Below are 24,720 nucleotides of genomic sequence, written 5' to 3' on the forward strand. Positions count from 1 at the left end.
TTCATTTGATTTTCCTGTGGCAACTTGTTGCTCGGCTTGCCCTCTCGCATTTAATGAAATCAATTATGCTGAGGATGAGCAACTGCCAGCGCAACTGGTGGCTATGAAAATGAAATGCCACTTGCTGCTGGGCTTGCCACAATTTGTCAACTGGCACATCACATCACATCGTGGCAGCAGAACAGCAGCGCCACTATGTCCTTATTTTGTCTCACATCCTGCTGGCGAATTGAAGTGGCTCGTTCCGTTTCCCTTTGGCTGAAATTTCAATAAGCGAACAATGGCCTGAATTCTGGGGATTGGCTGCTGCTCCAGCCGCCTGCAAATTGTCATTCAAAATTCATGCAGGCCACGCAGGCGGAGGATCCTGCCAGGATACGGCATCCTTTGGCTGGCACTCGACTCAACTCACACATGCAGCTGGTGGCAGGCTTCAGAAATGCCTTCAACACGGCGAAAAAATGGGGTGATTCATACTTACAACCGGCCATTTGGAAGGCTAATGGTCAGCAAAGATTAAAGTTGGCAAAATTTATATATTTAATATGAAGTCGGTAGTTAGAAAAATGTAACTGTAACTGTTACCTGTTACCTGTAACATGGTAACTGAAAATCTTTGTAAAAGAGAGACCTTACATATGAACGCATTTCTTTATAAAGTTTTTAAAATTATTTCTGTCTGTGTAGTACAACAATAAAAAGAAGCACACTTCCTGTGCGACACATTCAATTCCACATTCCTATACGTGTCCTTAGCAATACTTCCCCCCTCCAGTCGTCCTGCGATCACCCCCACCCATACCCCTTTTCACCTTTGTCAACACACAGGACTCCTCACTGTACTTTGATTTTTATTCATTTCCCGCTCGCTGCCATCGACAATGACGCTTATTATGAATTCTTTGTGATTTCGCGTGTGTTTTTTATTTTCCAGCTCTCGTGTCTTTTCATATTTTCAATATCTTCAGCGCCTCCCGATCGGCCCCGCCCCCTTCCCCCCTTAGTCAATTGAAATAACTCGCATGATGATTGTTATTCAAATGTGATTTCGCTGCTTATTCTCCTCGCATTCCCATGCATCCTTTGCGCCAGCCTGTGTTTATCATGTTGTTTGCCTTACATTGTGTATGCAAAAATAATTATTTATATTGTTGCATTGGAATGGCAGCAGAGAGAGTTTGTTCAGTTATGCTGAAGGAAATTTTAGAATTTTTAATTGTTCCCGGAACGATGATTGATACAAATTGAAATTAACATAACTTCTGGCTTAAAAATTGTGCGTAGACTTATTTTGTAGAAGAAAATGTTTAAAGTAGTGGCACAATTTGCCATATTTTCCTCAGTTTACAATTGCTGAAATCGTGGAGTTATTTTTATCTAAAAAAAAGTTACCAAACGAAATGCTAATAAACTGAAAAATTGGATTCTTTTCCCTTCCTACCAATCCCATTAACCTTCGCATCAACTCAGTCCATAACACCAGGGCAGCATTAAAAATGAAACAAAATTTGATGACACCACATCATGATTCATGATGTCGAAGGAATATCTTCGAAATTTACACTAAGGGAGAACACGGGCCGAGCATTTCGCCATCGATTAAACCTTTTTTTGATGGGCCAAAACCTTGAAACCAAATCGCAATTCGAAGATATGGATGGGCTGCGTGGGGTATTTGCATTGTTGTGCGAGTTCTTTGGGGGCGGCGGCGGCGGCTGTCATCAAAAAAATATTGTATTGTTATTATTTTATTTTTATGTGCCAGTGTGGATGTTATTTGCATAAGGATGCCATGCTCGTGGTCCTAAAGGTCCTGCGGAGGTCCTGAGCAGCAACCAGCAGCCAGAAAAAAGGAACGTTGAAATAAAAAGCGTTTTGTGTTCGTTCGTTTCGCTTGCTTATTTCGCATTGTAAATTTTTATGCTAAAGCGGGTTTCTGTGTGTGTGAGTGTGGGTGTGTGTGTGCGGGTGTCCTGCCACACCCCCTGCGCCCCCTTTTCGGCTGCCTAGCGAGCCAAGCAATCACACACATTGTAATTGAACACACACGCTCGAACGCATTTTGTTTAGATTTCATTTTTTTCCTTCTGTATGTCCTTGTTGCTCCTGCTCCTTTCGCTCCTTCTGCTTTATTCTTTGGCGGGTTCGTCTTTCTATATGTGCTGTTTTTTTTTTTTTTTGTATACATTTTGGGTTCAGAAGATGTCGACATAAAATGCAAAACAGAATTTCATTTTCGGCAGGAATGCTCTGAGCGGAGTTGTTGTTATTGGGAATGCTACAACATTGTTGAAGCATGTAATATCCTGCCAAGGATAAGGGTTGGCACACTCACACTCACACACATGCGTACATACATACAATGGACCCTCCCCACTACATCGTGTATGTTGTTGACGATTTCTGCTCGAGTTTTTGGTCCTTCTTACTTATTTTTTTCGCTCCTTGCGAATTTAGTTTATTGGTTTTGTGCGCCTGTATGCGTGTGGGAGGAGCTGCTTCACATGTGTGTATATGTGTGTGCGTGTGTGTGCGTGTGTGTGCGTGAGTTCCCTTTTTTGGGGTGATTGATTGGCATTACGAGCTCGACATTTACATACACATTTCATTTATGCAAATGCTCGCAATTCATATTCCACAAATACTTTAGCAAATTACAATGAGCAACAACAACACACACAACAACAACTACACAATCTCTCTGCTCACATTTCAATTTCCAATTTTAAGCATTTTCGCAGCTAATTTCCCCTCAAGATTTGCACCAGTTAGATATCCATGCGAGATATCGGCTTTAGATCTCCCGTAATTTCCTGTCGCAGCCATTTTCGTATTTCCACGCCAATGGGGCGAAGTGGAACGAAGATGGCCAAAATGCAGCGAAAGGTGTGGCCAAGATAGTCCATCATTCCCCCGGCCATTTAACTATTCATATTCATTCGGTAAGTCGGACATTCAGGCATTAGCACAACCAGAACTCGATGCCAAGTACAGGGGCTGGAATGTCATGCCTGACGAGTTATGCTGATGAAGAGGCGTTTACGCTTAAGACGGCAGTACAGTGGATAAATTTAACTGGGGGAGTACATAAAATTTGTAGAAAATGTAATTAATGATTTCTTATTACATATTATTAGTTTGAGTTACCAATAACTTGGTAACTTAGTACTGTCAGCTGCCTGATTATGATTGCAAAAGTTATCTTTGGTGCTTACAAAATATATTGATTTAGACATTGGTTTTGGAAAAATATTCATAATATACACATAACTTAGAATACCCAAAATCACATATACATACATGTATCAATAATTTATGCAGCTAAACAAATTGAAGTAAAAGTTTTTTAATCTATCTTTTTTTAATTTTAATAAGTATTTAAATGTAAGCTATCGATTTTGTATTTACTACCACTGTACCAGCAAGTTGAACAACTTCCTTAGCTCACGACTTGGATTTAAATTAGCATTTTGCATAAATGTTTGGCATGTCATCATAAAGCAACACAAGCACGCACACACACACATTTAGCGCACACACTTAGCACACACATTAAAACCGCACACCCACACAAGCAGAAACACAAGCACACGCACAAGCAGAAACACAAGCACTTGTACATACACTGATAGCAGAGTTGGAAACATCAAACAAGCATTCGCTGGCTCACGCGGCGTATGCGTAATGCGAACTGCAGACATTGCGCCTCAAAGGAATCGAAAGATTCGTCTCGTTTCTGCCTATGAGTTTGAATTATTCGTCTTACGATTTTCGGGGCGCGGTTTTTGCGATGTGCAGCTGGGCAAATCCGTTTTCGTGTGCAATCAGCTAAAGCTATCACAGAATTTGATCGACCAGGTACTCTATATAATGTCTCCTAAGCAGCGCACCAGAGGAAATTAATGTTCCTTTTTGGGGGCTAGATGAGATGAGGGCGTAGATGTGGGAAACCTCTGGTGGATGCCTGCCACTGACGTCCGATGTCTGAGCGAGTGTGGCAGATTAATGATTTCGGAAGGGAAAAGTGAGGGGGGAGGTGGCAAGGAAACCCCCCTGCCCGAAAACACCGAAAAACCGACCTCATGCCAGCCTGATTAGCTTCAAGCGATGGTCATTAGTCGCTGCTCAGGAGGAATTTGCCTTTATTAAATTCCAAGAGTTGCAAACGTATGCAAGCATATGGGTTTGCTACAATTCGCTTCAAAATAGTGGAAGTTACAATCACTTTTTTCAAAATAAAATTAAAAGAATGCCATGTCTGAAAACAACTAAGCCAAATCTTAAAAACAAATTAAGGTGATTTAAGTATCTATAAAATTAATAAAAAATTTTAAAAATTCATTTTTTAAAATATTAAAATGCGGGGTATATAATATTTTTATGCGTAATTGAACATAAATTAAAATAAGGCACATAACTGAATTAAATTTAGGTAATTTTAATGTTATCCCCTGCTGTTGAAAGCCACACATGCGGCAGTTAACTAGGGAAATTATAATAAAAAATATTTTGCAAAAGCCAAATAACTCGAAATGCCTTTTTGATGTTGTCGAAATATTCATGTTGCTGCCATCACAACAGCAGCAGCAACAGCAACAGCAGCAACATGCAACAGCAACAACATGGGCGGCAACTACAAGTTTCTCGCATTCATATATGAAGAAAAGGGATCTTATAATAAATTCCAGTACGGGCAGACGAGTTGAGGATGACGAGAAGCGAAAGGGATTCAATGGGAGTAGGGAAACTTTTGCCTTCCTATTTTTCCTCTTTCCTATTTATTTTTTTTTCTTTTTGGCCAAATTGTTGCATGTAAATGCGGAGGACTTGCGAGCGAGTATGTGTTGTAGTTTCATTAGGATTACAGTTAGCTTACAGTTTTGCCAACCCGCCCCCCCCTGAGAATCCTCAACCCCCTTTTTAAGCTGGTTATTGAGTTATGACGCATGCGAATGGTAAGCAAAAGTATGGGGGAAATAAAAATTTGCTGCTTATAAAAGTCGGTAACTATACACACACACACACACACAAAAAAAAACACATCCGAGCGGATTTCAACTTTTATATAACATAGTACCATAGTTGGATGCGAGTTTGTGTGAGACGGCATAACAAAAGCTTTGGCAATAAGCATGGCATGGCAGCCGAGGCTGACAGACATGGCTCGAGAAAATCACAGCCCTCCAAAAGCCCAACTACTACCCGTTCCCGCAGAATTTGCCCCCGTTGCCAACGCCTCTGGCATGCCTTTGAATTGAAGTTGCAGCTGATCCATGAAAATATGTTGCATCCAGCCCGACAGCAGCAACAACAACAATATCTCGAGTACTGCTACTTACAGCTTGTGGCTCATAAAAAAAGCGAAGTAAAAATCCAACTAACATAAAATCTATAAAAATGTGCACAGCATTGAGGAGCATCTCCACTGGGGAGACGGGGCAAAATATTTGCCCCGGAATGCAATTTGGATTAGCTTAAAGTGAAAATTTCTGTAAGTAAAACAAACAAATGCATTCAGCAGATAAGTTGCAACCGAGGTGGAATTTCAATATGGAATGCCTAAAAATAGTATGAGAAATTTTAAATATTACAAATATGAATTTGAATGAACGTTAAATATTTCAAAATATTTACAAATTAAATGGTGTATTCTGATAAGATATAGAATGTTAAAATCCGGAGCGCTACACATAAAACTTTAAGCCAAGCTCCAAAAATTTATTGTAATTTAAATTTCGATGGAGATTGGCTTAATTTGTGTAGTAGAACCGCAAAATAACATTGATTATTTGTGGTAAATTTTAAATTTGTTGCGTGTTTGTTATTTTGCATTTATTTTATGTATATTAAAATGAAATGCAGGTCAGTTCATAGTCACTTCTCCATTTATGGCTTTCATTTGGATTAATCCCAAGCATGACTAACAGCTCTTACCTATCAAGTGATTCTTTAAACTTCGGCAACTCTTTGGCAGCCGCATTCGATTGGTTTGTTTATTTACTGGTTGTGCAGCAACTCCATTATCGATTCAGCCCTACGAATCCGTTTGGCTCCCCTTATTGGTAAAATAGTGCAAAGGGTAACCCCATCATTTACCCGAGGACATTTCCTTTTCGGCGAATGCTGTTGGCATGTTGCTGCTGCATTTTACATTTTTACTTCGTTAACTTGATTTCCGCCGCCAAATGAATGCAGTCGCAAAAAAGTTGACAGCTTCAAGCGATCGGAGCGTGTTTAAAGTTTAAATATTTGGTAACAAAAGCCGCAGGGGAGGGGGGGCGTTAGCGGCTTGAGGCGGTAAAATTCAATTTACGCCAAACAAAATCATAATCCATCTATCATTCATCGGGCGGCGAACGGAAGGAACTTCATAGATACGCGCCAACCTGCACGCTCAGATACAGATACAACGCATCTATATCTGGGTGTATGGGTGGGGGGTGGAGGGGAGGGGGAATGCCTTTCTTATCCTGGGGGTTTGAGAGCCTCTCATGCCGAGGCTTTACTTTATTTCTTTTTACATATTTTGTTACGCTTGTAAAGCTCAAATCCCCAGCGTATAAGCATTTCTACTTCAGTCGCTGCTCAGTTTAGCAGGCCCCCAGTTTCCATTTTAGATATATGTATGTATAAATTTCTATTTTTTTTTATTTTGCTCCTCATACCCGGCCGCTTTTGCCTTGTTTGCCTTTGAATTTGACAAAATGCGTGGCTGGCATTTGGCTGATAACGTGGCTAGATGGCTAGCACTGCCCTTAAAGCCCGCTCAACAAATGGCCAGAAAACGTTTGAAAAGCGTGGTGAGTACTTCGTCTAAGGGGTACGCACTACGTACTGCCTGGAAGTTTTCTCTTTTCTCCAGTTTTTTGCCTTTCCTTTTTTTCTTTGCATTTTTTTGTGAAGGAGAAATGCCCCCGACACCTGAGGGTAGAAAGAGAGGGGTTGTTCGGGCAAAAAAGAGAGGGCTATAAGAGAGAGAAAGGACTGCAAGTGCGGCTGCGCTGTAAGTTGGACAGAAAAAAAAAGAAGGAAGCAGCGCTGCCAGCGTCACACACTTGACGTTTCTCCCTCAATGCTATATCGTGTATATTTTTTGGGGGTGGCAATACGGACTTCCAGTTGTGCGCCTGTATGGGTGCCGCCTGTGAGGGTGTGTGCGTTAACGCCAAGTGTGTGTGTGAGCGGACCACAAAAACAAATGCCAGCCAGAAGTTCTGTGGGCAGTAGCTGGCGGGCCTTACGCCCGGCAAGTCTTCGTTCTTCGGTCATCGGTCTTCGGTCTTTGGCACATTGGTACATTGGTACATTGGTGAATCCACACCCCCTTGGTGAATCCCCCTTGAAATTTCTGACGCCGACGCCTCGCGATTACTCCAATTCGTGTGCGTGCGATAAGAAAGTCGAAGTCTCGGAGTCTCGGAAGTCTCGAAGCTCGCAGCTCGCAGCTCGAGGACCACAGCCAAAGTATCTTATTGGAGTCGCTGGCAAAATCATTCCTTAGCGCGACGCGTCTCGGTGCGGTTGTGTTTATAGATACCCATTTCAAGAATAGAGAAATATACTTTGAATCGCTGGGCATATCCGTGGATTAACATTGTGACATCGCCGTGAACTTGAACAACCTACGATGATTTATTACACCAAATGACACACGAATTGTGAAATATTTTTCTGATGGATTCTGAGGCTCAGGAAGCTCAAGAAACCTAAGCATGTTCGAATTAATAAAATTTCACTATTAAGGTAAGAGAGTGACACAAAAAATACAGCAAACTGTTTCACAGTGCTTTTGTGATAAGTTTTTTAAAAATTATTATTTTAAAATTTTTGGCCATGTTGGACATAAATATTTTTAATACTTTTTGGAGGAATTTATATCAGTTATTTCATGAATGGTGACCACTTTGAAATTATTATTTATATTGAGTTTTGAAAAGGACATTTTTAAGAAAGTTTGGTCTATGGATAATTTAGATATTAGTAACACCTGTTAATTAAAAAACGACTATGGTTTTCTCCTAATTGATGAATACTCGTATATAATAAATTAGTATCTGAAATGGTCATAAAATCTCTTCAAATTATTAAAACATTTGACTAAAAAAGAAGTTCTTTTAAAACAGTTCACGTTTTTGATTTTCATGATCTATGATTTTATTTTATTAAAATTTTCCAAAGTTTCTTCAAAAGCAAGACCTATTCTTAAAATAAAATAAGTGCAAGTTAATACGGTGGCAATTTTGTGAAGTTACAATTTGAGCAATAATTAGGTGAAACGTATTTCAATGGCATTAAGAACATATTTTGAAATCAAATTATATGAGTTTTAGAGTTTGTAACAAAAGATCCTATGTGTTAAATATGTGATGAAGAATATTTAAAATATATATTGATCACTGTAGCATTTTTTAAATGAAGCATGTTTTTTCCTGATATATGATTTGTTTTAAATTGAATATCAGTTTTTTATAAATCACATATGAAAAGTCACAACACATTGCAGATAGATTTTATACTTGATGACGAATCGCGATTTTCTTGTCAAATTTCAAGTAATTATTATCACCTTATAGAATAAGACAAGATCACTTTTCTCGATCGCCACGCGGACAAAGAAACACAACCGCACCCAACGAGCCAACGCGCCAAAATAACTTCACATCCTGCGGAATCAAAATCAGAGCCAGAAAATGCAAACGAAAACGAAAACAAGGGCAGCCGGCGAAATAATTGCATAAATTAAAATCTTAATTATGCCAGGACACACAAAACAGAGAGCGGCTCTCTGGTCCTCTCTTTTTCGCTTGGGTTTTGGTTTTGGGTTCGAGTTCTCTCACCTCAGTCGCCGAGTGTGACGTCATTAAATGAGCGAGGGACAAAATGAAAAATGAAACAGGACGAAATGAAGAGATAGAGATAGAGAGAGAAAGAGAAAGAGAAAGAGCGAGAGTGAGTGCGAGTGCGAGAGAATTAAACAAGAGGAGAAAATTTGCTGGCGGAAAAATATGCAAAAATACGATGGGCGAAATTAATGAGCAGTAGTAGTAACAGGAGCAAAGGCAGCCAGGATGTTGCAAGGACCTCTCTGCCGCAGTCGCTGCCACTGCCGCTGTCGACTTCGCTGTCGCTGCTCTGCCCAGACTCTGCTCATTACTCAAATGAGAAGCGCAGGACTCGTTGTCCTTGGCCGTGATTTTGGTCCTGTTCGTGCCGCCGCCGCAGCCTTTTCCCCTCCCCGCCGCTGCCGCCGTGTTCATTAACATAATTTTAATTTGGGTTAGTGAGACAAACGGCCGTTGAACCTGGCTGGCTGGAAAATCAGGAAATCAGGACGTGAGCAGCTGTTAGACAGCATCAGAATTTGGTACTTTTTTCGGGTTATGTTAATGAGCCGTAGGATACAACCCCATGTGTACCTCTTTTTTTTTGTTTATATGCAAATGAGCTTTTTTGTGTGGGCTCATACCTGAGGGCCTAGTTTTTTCGTTTTTTTTCAGGGGCTGCTGCAGCTGGCGGGGATTTAATTGCAAATACATCGATCACAACACACGCCGGCTAATTTGCATAAATTTTTGCGAATTTACTCGCTTTTGCTTTTTTTATTTGCACGCGCAAATTCTTTATGCAAATTCAAGTGCATTATTTGCAAATCATGTTCCGCGGGCAACTCCGCTGTCAATTACCGAATTGATTTCGACGGATGCGAATTGCTTGAGTGCTTATCGTTAGTTGTTGGATTGAGTTCGGATTTGGAACTGGTAGGGGTTGTCTACTTTGCCAATTATGAGCTTAGAGCTGAATTTGCCAACGAGAAGTGCTGGGGGGTAAACGGAATCGGTATCTATGAAGGGGATAAATAGAAGTGATTGTTCAGTGTCAATCAGCGAGTGATTGGGATCTACAAATGCTATTTCAAGTTGGGAAAACATTCTACTTTTCCTTGCTTTTATAGTACAAATCTGGCTTAGTTAAATTCATAGCTTTGCTTTTATAAATAATTTTGTATAACAAAATATTATTAATGATTATGAAATTATTTTTTTATAAATCAAAATTGTATTCTTCTATAACTCCACCTGTTCTTACCACACACCATTTTCGCAAATTCTCATATCTAAGGGCTGCCAAAAGGACCTTAAGCCCCTCTGAAAATCAACTCCACCCCACAAATCGATATCCTTTTTGCTCGGCTTTATCAGATGCGTTGCGCGATTTCGTTTCGCCATTAATCGCGATGCCAAATCGTTTTAGATAAGGCTGGAATGGCCATTTATGACAACGCACCCATAGTTCAAATCTAAAACGCTTTCCACCCGCTGAAACTAAATGGGAAATTGCCACCCACCAAATACACAAACACACACATACACACACGCATACGCCTACTCCGCACATGTCAGACGGAAAACTGCCATTTTCTTTTGGCTTTGGCACAGCACACACACGCGCACACATGTTCGAATTTGGAGCGTTTTCTTCATCGCGACACATGAGTAAATGTTTGATGGTTGCTGTACCAATACAAATACAAATACAAACAACAACCACAGACACACGAAAATTGTGAGGGTGAATAAACCAAAAAAGGAAAACAGAAAAAAAAACCTCAATAGAAAAGCGTGGGACACACACATGAAGTTTCGGGGGGTGGCTGCTTTTTTCCAACACAGGGTGGTTGAGTGCTTCGTGTTTCCATATTGGCATGTGCAAAAAGTATAAAATCGAAAAAAAATGAGAGACAGCACCAGCGAAATAAACCAAATATTGTATCTGCGGCCGTCGAGTCTCTTTGGCTCCTGGAAAACGCCAACCCCACCGCCCTCTCCACCCAATCTAGACTCCCTTTACACCGCCTCTGCTTTCGCTTTGTGGCTCCTTGCCCTGCTCTCTGCTTTGTGTTAGAGTAATCCTTTTTAGCGAAAAGCGAACGCTGCGTGAAAAAATAAACTACGAGAGGGAAATACATATCAAAATGTTGAAAATAACTGACAGGACGACAAGCACTCCACGCCAGCCCCCCTTCGCCCCTTTCCTGCACGCCCCTGGATGTCTCTATCCTTTCTCTGTAACGCCGTTGCCATCTATTTCTCTGTCCAACTGTCGCGGGTTTTGAAGGGAATTGAATTATAGCCAGACGTACATACATGAAGTTTCCTTCAGCTGAAGTGCAAAAGAGGTACACTTGAAAAATGGAAAATCTAATAAAATCCTTTTCTACTTCTACTTCTATTTGTATAAACCAATTGTTTATAATAATAAAACAATTATTTCTTGCACTCAAGTTATGCACTATTTCAACTATCCAACTCCGAAACAAATAATTTGAGTTCAAACTGGTTTCTAATATATGGAAATCATATTCAAACACTCGATAATCTAAATCACACTTAACCAAATATTTTTTTTCCAAATTATAAAGCGTACTTCCCATTCGAATTTTCATCTTCGCAGCCACGGAGTTCGTTGAATGTTTGCCTTTGTCAGGTGCGCCGACAAAACCAATTTTCAAATATTTTCACTTGGTTTTTTCTTGGCTGTCAGGCCACTCATTGGCAAAATATTTGCTTGACTAAACAGAGATATATATATATATAAAATACACAACCAGAGGAGCAAACAGTCAGACAGACAGGCAACCAAATGCGTCTGTCAAAGTCAACAATGCATTGCTGGCAAATCAATTTTTGGCAGAGCGAGAGTGAAAGGTTTCGCGCCGAGGAAAATCCTTTAACGAGGCAGACGGGACAGATTATGCAAATTAACGGCGAACAAGTTTTTATTTTTTCGCAAATCAATAACAAGCATCGTGTTAGGCAAAAAGAAAAATTTGCATAAATTTCCACACTCCCCGCTCGGCTTTCACCTACGGGTACAACTCCTTTTTGGCTTTATTAGTTTTGCAGCGAACGCATTCGACATTTTGCGATTTTTACATTCTGCAATTTTGCAATTCTTTTTTTTATTCCTTTGCATTTCGGAAAAGAGGGAGGATTCGAGGCGATTCGAGTTGGCAAAATATGCAAATGAAGCTCAAGTTGTTAGGGTTGTGCACATGACCTGAGGGGTTCGAGGGATGATCAGATGCGAATATAGAGAGAAATCTGGTTATCGATTTTTATAGTTTCCAAAAGCTAGCAATTTGCAAGCAGATCTGGCGAGATTAATTATAATATGGTAGATAACTTGTATTTGTATTGAGGTATAAGGATTTTCCATTCCTATTATAACTACTAAATTGCATACAATCTTGTTAAACTTCGGTTTGAACCTCTAAACCAGACATCTCAACTCATTCCCATCAGCTGGCCGAAAAAGCTTAGCACAAACAATTTGCCGCATTCTTGGCGAACGCAAAGGGAAGTAACTATAACAAACAATTGTGCTGTTGTGGAGAAAAACATTTTCAATTTCTGCACAAAGCAAACGTTACGATCCCCGAGCCAAGTCAAGCTCAAGTACAGTTAACAGTTTGCCCATTCCACGCTTCCTGAATAAAATGCAAAATATTAAGCATAAAATATGTAACCCATTTCAAAGGGAAAATGGCTAGGAAAAGCCAGCAAAGAGCGGGGTGGGTGGAGGAGAAAATGGGACGGAAAACTGGGGGGAAAATGGGAAGCTGGAACGGTACTTGCGACTGATGGCTGGTTGGCGATGCCAAATCTAGAGGCACATTCTGGCAGATTTACTGCATATTGGCCCGGCGTCAAAAGCAGCCAAAAATTGCGCGAGGCGACGGGCACACAGTTGAGTGCGTTGCTATCCCCCAAAAGCGAGTGCCGCCCCCCTTTGGATTTTCCACCCAGTTTTCCCTGGCTTTTCCTCCTGTGTACAGAAACAGAATTTCTGGCTGCGACTGCTTCTGGCAGTCAGCATTGTCCTTGTTCTGGTCCTGCGCTCTAGTGAATTTATTTCCATCATTAGTTTTGGCACTTGAAGCTGAACATAAATGTGATTTATAAAGATTTTCCAACACCCATATACACGCACACACACAGACACAGACACACACCAAAGCAGCGCGAAAAATCAATCCTAAATGTGTATTAGTACAAAGATCGACGATACGAAGGCGGCAAAGTTTCCTCTGTGCTCGAGACACACCCACATCATCGAATATGCATTATTTTGACATTAGCATAATTTACTCTGCGGCACCGGAAAAAGCAGGATGAGTAGGTGTATCCTGGCACTCATCCTTAGATCCTGTCATCCTGACGTTCTGTCATTGGCACTGTGGCAGCAGCCACATGGCTGCTTGTAACAAATAGGATTCCATCATAATAATGTACCCTTGGCTCAATATACATACGTATATACTTGGATATATAAATATGTTTGTATATGGTTGGGAGTATTTGAATGTATATATGTACATCCTGTGACAAATACGACAGGACTGGCAATTGCAAATATTTCAAACTCAAACACACGACATTCCCGTTCCCCGACTTTGGCTTTTTTCGGCTTGGGGGATTTGCTTTCAGCTTTCAGCTTTCTGCCAGCGAAGCTGATGCTCCGCAAAATTGATGACTATAGTGCGTGATGTCATTTGCATGACAGTTGCGCATCCACGGCACACGAAAGCTAAGCGAAAAGTATCTACATCTCTCTAAGCGATTCGAGGTGGTTATGCTGGCTCTTACACTATATACACATATATATAAGTGTAGCACTTGTCTTAGAAGTCTTATGTATCTGCACCTAAGGTGGGGAAGGACTTTTTCTTAGTCTACTTCCTGACTGCAACTTGGTTTAGCTTGAACACCAATTTTTACTGTAGATAAGAACTATATATACTGTATAACATTAACTAACATTTCATTTAAAATTGCTCAAAATATTTACCCCTGTTGCCTCCTTTAAGTATTTATTGCCAAACATTCTGCCCTTTCATTTTCATTCCCAATCCAATTAATATTTCAATGTCATCTTTTATTCCGGCTCCAGAAAAAATGCCTCAAGATGCTGGCGGAAAAGAAAAAATTGTTCTTGACCTAGAAACAAAAGCAGGCACAGAACGATGACGACACCAGGCCGGGGAAAATGAGGAGGAAAACCCAGCGACGACGTCACCAAAAAGGCCAAGACACGAGGAAAGCAAAGCGAACCAAACAAAAATTAAAATTAAAACAAGGACACAAAAAAAAGCGTCATCGTCCTTGGCTAACACAGAGAGTGTGAGAGAGGGAGAGGGCAATAGCAACAGCCGCCAGCTGCGGGCCAGGCCAAAAAGAAAAGCGGGAAAAGCAGGCAGAACTGGGTTAATAAGCAAAACGCAGACGACGATGATGAGGAAAAACGACGATGATGAGCATGGCAACGAAGTGCATAATCAACAAGAGAGCAAAATTGTGGGTGCGAACTTTACTCATTTTCATTTAGGTTCCCGAGGAGCACAAACTTTTCTCCTTCCCAGCATGCCTCTGTATGAGTGGGTGTGTATGTGTGGGTGAGTATCTGTGTGTGCAAGGACGACTCCTTGCTGTTTTTAATTTCATTGCAAAAGGAAATGAACGAAGGCAGGCAAAATGGAGAGCCGGGCCAGAGAGAAAACCTCAAGGAGCGCGAAAATGAAGCCAAAGACACTGCCATCCGCAGTCTGGGCGCCAAGTTTTCCCGGCTTTCACCGCCATCCCCTCCCTGTTTTTCCCACCCCCTGCTCCACCCCCGCAGGCTAAATTAGCTGCAGCAGCCGCGCGACATTAAAAAGTTTGCCGGGTTCCTTCGCGTCTCGCGCGAAAAAATAAAAAGAAAATGCAAAGAAAATTCGCTGCGAAAAGTGAAATTAAAAGGAAAAAAGTGAGGAGGGAGAAAAGTTTTCTTTTACAATGCGAAAAAAAGGAAGTGCAGAGAAATTAGTGGCGTAAATGTGGGCAAGGTCAAAGTCGCGAGCTTCGCAGCCATGACAATGAACCAAAATGTTTGTAAGTTCATAAGTTCAAGTGACTTAAGTGCAAATACATATATGTATACTCTTATAGCAGGTTACCTACACTAACAAACTTACACTAACTTAATTACTTTATTAGAAAACTTCATTCGATTCCATTTTGCCATCAATTAACAACTGATACCGCCACTTATTTGGCTCGGCAACTTTGTAAGCGAGTCGCCATTAATTATTCAAACCCGATTCGTTGGCCAAACAACTTCCTTTAGAGATATCAAAATTAATTTAGCAGACAAGAAAAAAATTGAACTGTAAATTGATTTGGCTCATTAGGCGGCGTGAGCAAACAAATGGCAGCAGTTAAAAAAGCCGTTAGTAGGAAGAGAAAAGAAGTAGCAGTAAAAGTAGCCGACGGTTATACGTTTATGGAGATACACATTCAAAGATACAAATTTTTAAATATTTGGCTAGAAACGAGGCACTCCTAAGCACTTTATAAGGATGCATTAAACATAACAGGGCATGAAGTATGCATCTTTATTTTTGTTGTAAAAACGCAACTACGGCGCACTTTAATTGAAATTACCAGACTGGCCAGCAGGCAGCCGTTGGTAATTAAACTGGTTCCAAATTAACATTAAACAAAAATTAAATAAATAAGATAAGCAAACTACAGTTAGCGGTCGCGGCAAACATGTTTGAGTGCCGCACAAAATTAGCAAAGTGAGTGAAAGACCGTGCAACATGTTGCCTGGCAGAATGCCGACGCTTGCAGATAAATTTCTGTCAAAATGGCTGATTGACTTCATTAATAACCACGCGCCCGGCCAGCGAAACCAGGCAGCCAGCCAGTCAGTCAGCTAGGTGCACTTGAAATAATTTCTATAACCTTTTAAAAAATGTGTATCTCAAATGATGTATAAAGAATAGAATCTACTTCTGAGCAAAAAGCATTCAGTTTGTGGTTATATAATTATAAAGTGTTATGTTCCTAATTGTTTTGTCGCAAAAGAAGGTTTAAATGGAGTTTGATTTGTAACAAAGTGACATTCTTTTTCATAGATTTTAATACACAGATATTTACTGTATGCTGTTTTTTTCGCAGTGCAGCTTTGAAGCCAGGCTGACAGCTCAACAAGGCAGCTGCTGAAATGCAAAGCAGATGGGCGAGCCTGCCAGCTGAGGGGGCGTCAATTGCGGGGGGATTTCTTTGCAACGAGCTGAGTGGTTAGCAGGTGAAGGAGGAAAAAGAGGTGGAGGTAGAGAAGGGGTCCAGTGCAAATTAATAGCAAACTTGTAGGACCTGAATGCTGTGTTTCGGTGGCGCGATTGATAAGCTGCGTGCTGCGTGGCCATGTTCGTTGTCCAAACGCTGCCACAACATGTTTTTTTTTTCTTCGCACTGCTGGCACAAACTGGTCGCAAATGGCTCGAAATCAGTGCGAATATTTATGTTTGTCCAGCAGCAGCAGCAGCAGCAGCAGCGGGCTGAAAACAATTTTAATGGGCGCACTGCGCACTGACCATGAGGAAGCGATTTTAGCCGATTTTGCATCTGCATCTGCCGGTTTTGGCGCCCCGTTTAATTGCGCTGCAGAAACCGTTTCCTTTTTAATTGGCCATCGAGCAGAGGAGGCGGACAGAGCATGTAGTTATTTGGGAGGGAAGGGGTGGCAAATTAAAAATGCCAGGCAGATAACTCAATAAATGTACAGATTAGTTACAGACGCAATCAATCAGCGTCAAAGGCGAGCCGCACTAAATTGTCAGACTTGCTAATAATTGCAACGGCAACAACAACAACAACAGCGATATCCGCAAGTGCCACCAAGAGCCAGCCTTTCGATTCGACCAAAATGCAGACGTGGCACTCACTGACCATCTGCACTGCGCCAAATGGGGGCCAAGAATTTAAAATTTTCAACTAAATGTTGATACTTGAACTTAAACCCCTAACATTACAATATTTCTAAAAGCTTTTTTTTTGTAAAAGAAATTTGTAGAAAATTCCCAGAGAAAGAAGTCTATACTTTCATAGATTTTATAACTGATTCATCGTTTATCTTGTGCTTAAAAATTGCAATGAACTGTTTGAAAACCAGCATCTTAAATTCCTGGCATTTTATTTATTGTAATTTCTTCTTAAGCAGAAAGAACCCAACTTTTCGCTCAGTGCCTGCGCCAGTGTGTGCTCGTAATTTGGTTGCCTTTCACAAAAGACACTTGACGTGGCCAAGATGCAGACAGACACACAAGACACATCGACGTCGGCGTTGACAACGGACATGGCACATGATACGTGGCTCTTTGGGCTGTTGCTTGTTGGTTGTTGCTTTGCTTGCTGGTTGTTGTTGGTTGCTTGTTGTTGCTTTGCTTGGTTGTGGCTGCCGACAGTTGGTCATCATCGGTCCGTATGTGCTGTGCATTTTTTACGAGGCATTTGCCTCGCTTTTGTGGCCGCAGATGCGCTCAGCGCTGAGCTGAGCTGAGCTACATAAATTTTGTGGCCCGGCGAAAGGCAAAAATTAAAATGCGCTTATAAAGCAATAAAATGAAGCATAATAGTAATAGCGGCAGCGGCGTAATGGCCACGTAATGAAAATGTCTACGATTTTGAGAGATGTGCGAGTTGAAAGATACACATATGTACATACATACGGTGCAGTGCAACATGGGATGCAGCTGTGTGCATTGTGCAACGTACACATAACGTATCTCTGCTAGATGCAGATTGCAACAGAGAGTGCCCAAAAAAAAAACCAAAAAAAAAACAGAAAAAAAAAACAATTATAGAATGTATCTCGCAGATTGCCGACTGCACATTGGATTGTGGCCGAGCACCGAGAGTTGAGAGTTATGGCACTGGCATTCTATGTGCGCCGGCCCTGTCAACGGCAATTTGCCATAACATAAAACTGCACGTTTACACTAATAGCACAGGTATCTAAAGCGCTCAGCAGGTGAGCTCCAACTTCAGCTTCAGCTCCACTACCCGAGTGTCGCGGTATCTTGGTATCTTGGCATCGGGGTATCGGAGTACTCGAGTATCTCAGCATTCGAGTATTCAAGTACCACCGGGCTATCTGCATCTGTATCTGAAGTTGGACTGGTCGTCGCCATGGTCAGGCCTTCACTTTTTCGCTGCCCGGCGCTTGATTAAAGTTCAATGCATATGAATTAATTAAGTTTCTTTGCCTCCTTCTTCTTATTTATTCCTTTCGCGCTCGCCAAGCTTATCGGTAACGCTCGAGCCGGGCACATCCATCATCATCCCGTCCAGTTTCTCAGTTTTTCAGTGCCAGTTCCAGTTCCAGTTTTCTGGCCCAATGTGGGCAGTTCTTCCTCAGTAAAAGTGGCACAGGAAAAAACAGCCAAAGGAAACTGGACAAATGAGCGACTAAACTGGTGCAACCCATCAGACACAACATCCGAACCAATAACAATTAAAAAAGATCAACAAAAACGGGGACCGTTAACCGAAAGCATATTAATAGCTGTGTTTAATTCAAATTTCTTCATCATAAATTCATTCATATTTTACTCCACCCATTAATTAATAGTTAATGTTTTAATATAGCCAGCAAGAAACATTTAGTTGAAGATCGAGCTTTATAATTACTATCTTTATTAACATGCGAGGTTTATATATTACCTCAAATATATGAATATTGCTTTCAAAGTAATAATCCCATATGTGAGCTTCTTTAACCCCCGTCGTGTATAAACTTTTTTTACTTTTAGTTCCATCACAATTTCGTGGCACGTTTGCTGCCCCTTGCCGTGGGGGCGTGGCACACTGCCCGCTGTCTGGGCGTGTATGCAACTTGATACATTTTAATTTGGTTGCTTTAATTAATTTTTTTCGCTCAGTTATTTAGTTGAGATTTTATCGCCCAGATATCGCATTTTGGTGGTTTAATTAATTCTTTGCTAAGTGAGAAATTGCCTGGCTGCCAGTGGGTGGGAGGTTGTCCATGCCCGTTGGCATCAATCAAAGTGATTGTTGAAATGGATTTCCAGCATGTGGGCAGTGTTGGAATTTTGACTGCAATTCTGACATTTCAAAATGTCAGAAATATAAGAGTTTGTATGCGTATATCAATAGTTTCGCATGCTCATTAAGCACGATTTATTGGCATAACCTCTCGCTATTTGCACGGCCCATAAACCAGACGGCTAATCAAGATCACTGATCATTAAGCGAGGCAAGCGTCAACACTTCAAGCCCGGCGATAAAAGTGTCAATCCAAGGCACATATAAACCTCAAAACCAGCAGTTCGTCAGTTAAAGTGCAAGTCGCATAGAGTCGATCCTGCAGATGCAGCCAAAAGTTTGCCAGTCAGCCAGCCATTCGGTGCGATTTATGTGCGAGTTTTGTTTGCACCGTCTTGGCTTTTCGTATGCAAACTGTCAATCAAAGACGGCAGCACCGGCAGCGATGCTAATCAGCCCAGACTTTGGCAGTTTATGTACTGGCCGGGCCAAAGTTATGGCGCCGTTATGGCCCACGAGGAACAGAAGCAGCTGCCACCGTCTTTTCGGGAGGCGCAAGGCGTCCATCACTGTGAAAAAAACTAGGCAGCTTAAAAAATAATGATACAACTAAATAAGCAATTAAGTTGCATTAAAATTGCTTTTTTAGTTGCATTAAAATGGGTTTAAACACGTTTAGATTAAATTGATTAGAGCTTAGAACACTATCACTGCAACATGTTAATATTTTGTATTCTTAGGTTTGAATATTCCACATTATTTAGCTGCCTTCTGCAGGTGTCACATTTTGCAACAGTGAAGCTTTCGCCCGGAGGTCTGGTCTCGTGACATCCCAGGGTGCACATATTGAATATCTGCTGTGTTGGCTCAGCGGGCGGCTAAACATTTGCTCGGCTACCTTAGACCAAAAGCTGAACACAGCACCAAAGCCGAAGCCAAAGCCAAAACCAAATTGATTTACGTCGCTGGCAGACAAATGGCAGAGGGGCCAGGGAATTAACAGTCAAATCTGAAATGGCAGCAACTAAATGCAAATCATGGTGGTTACCACTGCACAGCGAACGTATCCAGCAGATACTTAGTACTCGGATACTCGGGTAAGTCGACTACAGATACAGATACAAATACAAATACGAATACGTTTACAACATGGCTGGGCTGGCAATCAAATGCATTTATTTTGCATATAATTCAAATGATAATTTGTGTGCAGCCAAGTGCTTTTGTAGTTGCCAGCTTGCAGTTGTGGTGGGCGTTAAAGAGTCGCCTTCTCGAAATGTCAACTTGTGTAGTTCTGTCAGATAAATCAATCAAGTCGATTAGTTTTTCAGCATTTGCAGGCGGTAATTAGCGTGTGGGGTGTGACTCTCTGTGTGATATAGGAACAAGTATCTAATGCGGGTGGAAAATTCTCCAAGGTTAATTCAGCCATTGAAATTATCTTAATTTCAGTTTCCCATCGGCTTGAGTGGAAATCAAATAAATGCCAACGCCTGGGCATATATGCGGTACTTGTATCTGTATCTGGAGAATACCCATACTTTTTGCGGCTAATGCATTAGCCTAAGTATCTACAACTCAGCTTACATTCACTTTTTGCATTACTTTTTTTCTTCTGCAGGGAAACGGAGACGGCGCCAGCTAATGTGCAAACATAAAATTTTAAGACGCCGCCGAAAGGAAAGCCAACGGATGGAAAGGATGGGCAACGGGATGAGTCTGGCAGGGCAGACTCTTTTGGGACTTTGATATTTGCCGAAAGTATTGGCAGCCAATTTCATTATTGAGCCCAGCCAATATCTGGCAAACATAATCCGTTTATGACTCTAATTGCAGCTTAGCACTGACAAGTCAAACACAACGAAAAAGTGCCAGATAAGTAGACACTTCAAGTGGAGTCAGTGTAACCAAGTGAACTGTGACAACCGAAAGAAAAAAACCGAAGTCTTTTTACCATCAGCGAGGTATAGAGTTCCTACGTTCCTATTCAGTCGTAGGAACTTAATACCGTGCTCTTGGAGGACTGTCGACCATCATAAAGTTGAAGTACATATCGAAATTGCAGCGATAAAGTGAATGTTTTAATTCGTATAATTCCTAACTCTTAAAATATATCTAGTGTGAACTTTACCTTGTCATAAAATGTGTAATAAATAATTTAAAAAAGGATTTTACACATCCAACATCAATATATCTTGTTGTTGGCTAGAAAGATTTAAATTTCTTTGTAAAAAATGTGATTGAGCAAAAAATTTTATAATGGCTCAAGCTAAAGAATAAGTATTATAACAACACTACTCTGCACTACATTTGAAAGTGAATCTTCAGAGCGTCTCAATGTATCGAATGATCTAGAATATGTACCCTTTTACCCCACAGACAATGATCTAGAATTTGTACCCTTTCACCCCACAGCACAAAATGTATCAAATATATACTTAACCCCTAACCGTAAAAAGGAGTTGAGATCGGATCGCATCGGACACTTTCCTTGAAGATAGAAAACCGTTGCGGATATCCCGTCCGCCGAGGAGTTCAACAACCTTTGGATGCATCTTAGAGATACGCACTCAGCAAGGACCTTCCACCCCTTTGCGGCCTATCGCTGCCTTTCTATCTTGATCCTGGCATTTGCATGGTCGCGTTTAATTGCGAAAATTGTGCAAGGACGAGCAGCCGTTACGCAATTGATAACGGTTCATTTGTTTTTGCGGATTTCATATCCACTTGATTAACTGTAAAGACAAAGGATGGCGCGGCTACAGGATACAGGATACAGCAGCGGAAAACTAAGGGATTATGTTTGCAAAACTAAATGCAGCGTTACATTATGAATATGTAGCGTATGTACATGTTATGTAATTGCGTACAATACGTTATACAAATTAATTTAAAAAGTAAAGTAATATTAAAAATTTGATTATGTTACTATAATAGAGATATCATAAAGGACAAGAAAATTGTGAAAAAATTGATAATACTAATTTAAGTATAACTAAAATTATGTAACTTCAACCAAACAAATATTGTACAAATTTTAGATGTTATTAACTAATGTAATATATTTATCTAATATGTCTTTATGGAAAGAATAAATAGATTACATGAAAATTCAAATTCAAAACAATTTTTCTTATTGGTGGGACAAATCTGCTTCCAATATCACTAAAGGGTAAAAAGGTCGAATCACCAAGGGCATTAAATATTTGATCTATTCTAACACCGCTGTGCCGCGCTAGCAAAGTTCCACACCACTTTCTAATGTCCTTCAAATAAAATTCTACCGACACTATTTGCCACTAGAGAATGAATGCCCTTAGTGTCCGATAAATCCAATAGATGTCGCTTTCAAGGATGCATAGACAGGATATCACAGATTTTATTCGAAACTACCGAGGAACGTCTTAGTGTTTGGGTATTTTACTATTAGGTTATAGACCATAGAAAACTTTTTCCAATAAAAAATATATTTAAAAGAAAATCTTATAAAAATGTTAATATCTCAAAAACAAAAAAAAGTAGATACAAACTTCGACATGCAGCAAGTTTACAGCTCTTTACAAGTTACTACATAAATGCTTAATTTTAAAGTCCAAAAGTGTGTAACCCCTGGAGGGTAGATGGCTGAATGCGAATCAATTTCCATTTTCCGATGCCCGACACTTTAATGGCAATTTCCTGCAACAGAGAAAACACGCGGCACATAAAATCAATTAAACGGGTGTGATGCAGCAGATTCGCATATTGCAAATTTGCTCAATGCTTATTGGATTTGGCAGTCGTGGGAGTAAACAAGGCAAATGAGAATCAATGCGAATTTTCTCCCGCTGCTTTCGCCTTCCAACGGAAAGAATCAACGACCACCTGCTGGGCTTTTGTGGGCCATCCATGGTGGCAAGTCCAACCGAGAGACAGCATATCTCTGGGGGCATGCACATCAATTATGTTAATTTAAGTCAGCAATTACAAAGCAGTTTTTTAATTTATGCCATGCGATACTAAAAGGATTTAAAGTCCCAACGAGCAGAGACTCTAACAATTTGAAGTAAAGGAAAATCAGCAATAAAAGTTAAAAATAAATACTAAATCGTAATTATTAAAAGAAATTAAGAAGATTTATTCGCTTTAGTACCGACAATAACCTAAATCACGAACACTTTTAGCTGAGATTTCATCCCCCAAGGCGCTAAGCGATGTTTTCTATCAAGGCTTCAAGGACCTGGGAACAGTTCCCCTTCAATGGGAACAGTAACACAAAATAGAAAAACATCGAAAAATCTGTGCGGTAACAAAACGTAGACTCTGAAAATTCCCCTCTTTTCTCATAGCAAACATCGCCGCAGTTCGTTTCCACTCAAAGCGAAAACATCGCACAGCGACTGAGCAGCCAGCAAAACAATACAAAAAGGGGCGGAGTCTGAAAACCGAGCAAGCGACTCAACACGAAAACATCGCAAACATCGCCAGCGAGTGAAATGTGTTATTTATTTCCCCTTTTTAGTCGCTGAGTGAGTTTTACCCTTATTGTGACTATGTGTAAGTCACAAATTTTAATATAAATTTCAAAGAAGATAGGTAATCAAAGAAACAATTAAAGCATTTCAGAATCCCCTTTTGAAAATTCGCATGCTGCGTTGGACGTATTCAAATTTGAAGTTTTCTGACCTAACCGCGACCACCTTTCTAGCTTAATACCCTTAAAACCCAACCCTTAGTTAACCCTTTATTTATCTGCGATTGTATAACTGGTTTTTCATTATATGTCTGCAGGAAGAAAAATACAGCAGATGATCAATGATCACAGCTATGCATAGAAAAATATGTAACACCGCAGGCTACAAATTCACCAGAGTTGTTTTCAATTTTTAACGAGCTCAAGCAGATTTACTGGGTAAATAAGCTTTGGCTCTTTTCATTGAACGTCTTTTACAGTGGAATTTATCTAAAAGGTGAAAAAACATTTAAAACTAAATCAAAAATTTATTATAATTTACCAAATGTGTTTTGGAGATTCATTAAAATACTTGCATGTACTCATAAATATAATTTAACTAAAAAAAGTGTTTTTTGTGCATAAGCCACTGGTTTATTTGTTATCTATTAATATACAATTTCCGATATATTTATTTAAGAATCAATGCAGTGCAACAAAGTTAAACTCTTTCAGTATTTAATATTCTTTGTAGTTGTCTTTGTAAGATTGTCGAGCTTTTAAATATAGTTCTACATTATTCATAGATCCCATCCTATTCGAAACTCATTTTAAAGGCGTCCACTGTACAAGGACATTAACCCAACCCACCTATTGTGCATCTGCCTGGCACTTAGTCGCTTCCTGTGGCACTTTGCATCCCCCTGCTGCACCCCCAACAGGAATGTCAACCCTTACCTCTAACCCTTTAAACGTTTGACACTTCCCCGCTGACCACACTCTCTGACACACACACACACACTTACACACACAGACAAACACACGCACACAGCGACGATTTTAACCATCATGAGTGCTCTTCAGGCCATGACGCACTTTTCCAAAGGACTCGCGACCAAGAGTCCTGCTTCTGTTGTGCGTGACGCATTTTGTGTTATTGTTTTACGCGTTTTGGTGTTTGGAAGTGGCTACCAACCAACCCCCCGCAAAAACAAAACTCTCTCGTTGAACGCATAATAATGGAAACCCTTTGACTCAACCCTTTTCGCCTAACCAATTTGAATTTGAACAAGTTTTGAGCGGCGAAGGGAGAATTATGGCACGCAGCTTTCGGCCTCTGTCTTGTTGTTAGTCCTCCAAAAATTGATGCCAACTTTCCACATTTCTAGCGACAGTTTGCCC

The 24,720-nt window shown here is 40.5% G+C and overlaps 1 long non-coding RNA gene across 1 annotated transcript; it reads left to right on the forward strand.

Annotated features, from left to right (window-relative positions):
- The first annotated feature begins 6,970 nt into the window (after positions 1 to 6,970).
- LOC122617619 lies at positions 6,971 to 20,631 on the forward strand. The gene is made up of 4 exons (XR_006325960.1): positions 6,971 to 7,743; positions 13,951 to 14,452; positions 19,665 to 19,984; positions 20,509 to 20,631. It is a non-coding gene; the product is annotated as an uncharacterized LOC122617619 (long non-coding RNA).
- Positions 20,632 to 24,720: the final 4,089 nt, after the last annotated feature.

Source organism: Drosophila teissieri, chromosome 3L (assembly GCF_016746235.2).
Source record: "Drosophila teissieri strain GT53w chromosome 3L, Prin_Dtei_1.1, whole genome shotgun sequence".
Classification (NCBI taxonomy): domain Eukaryota; kingdom Metazoa; phylum Arthropoda; class Insecta; order Diptera; family Drosophilidae; genus Drosophila; species Drosophila teissieri.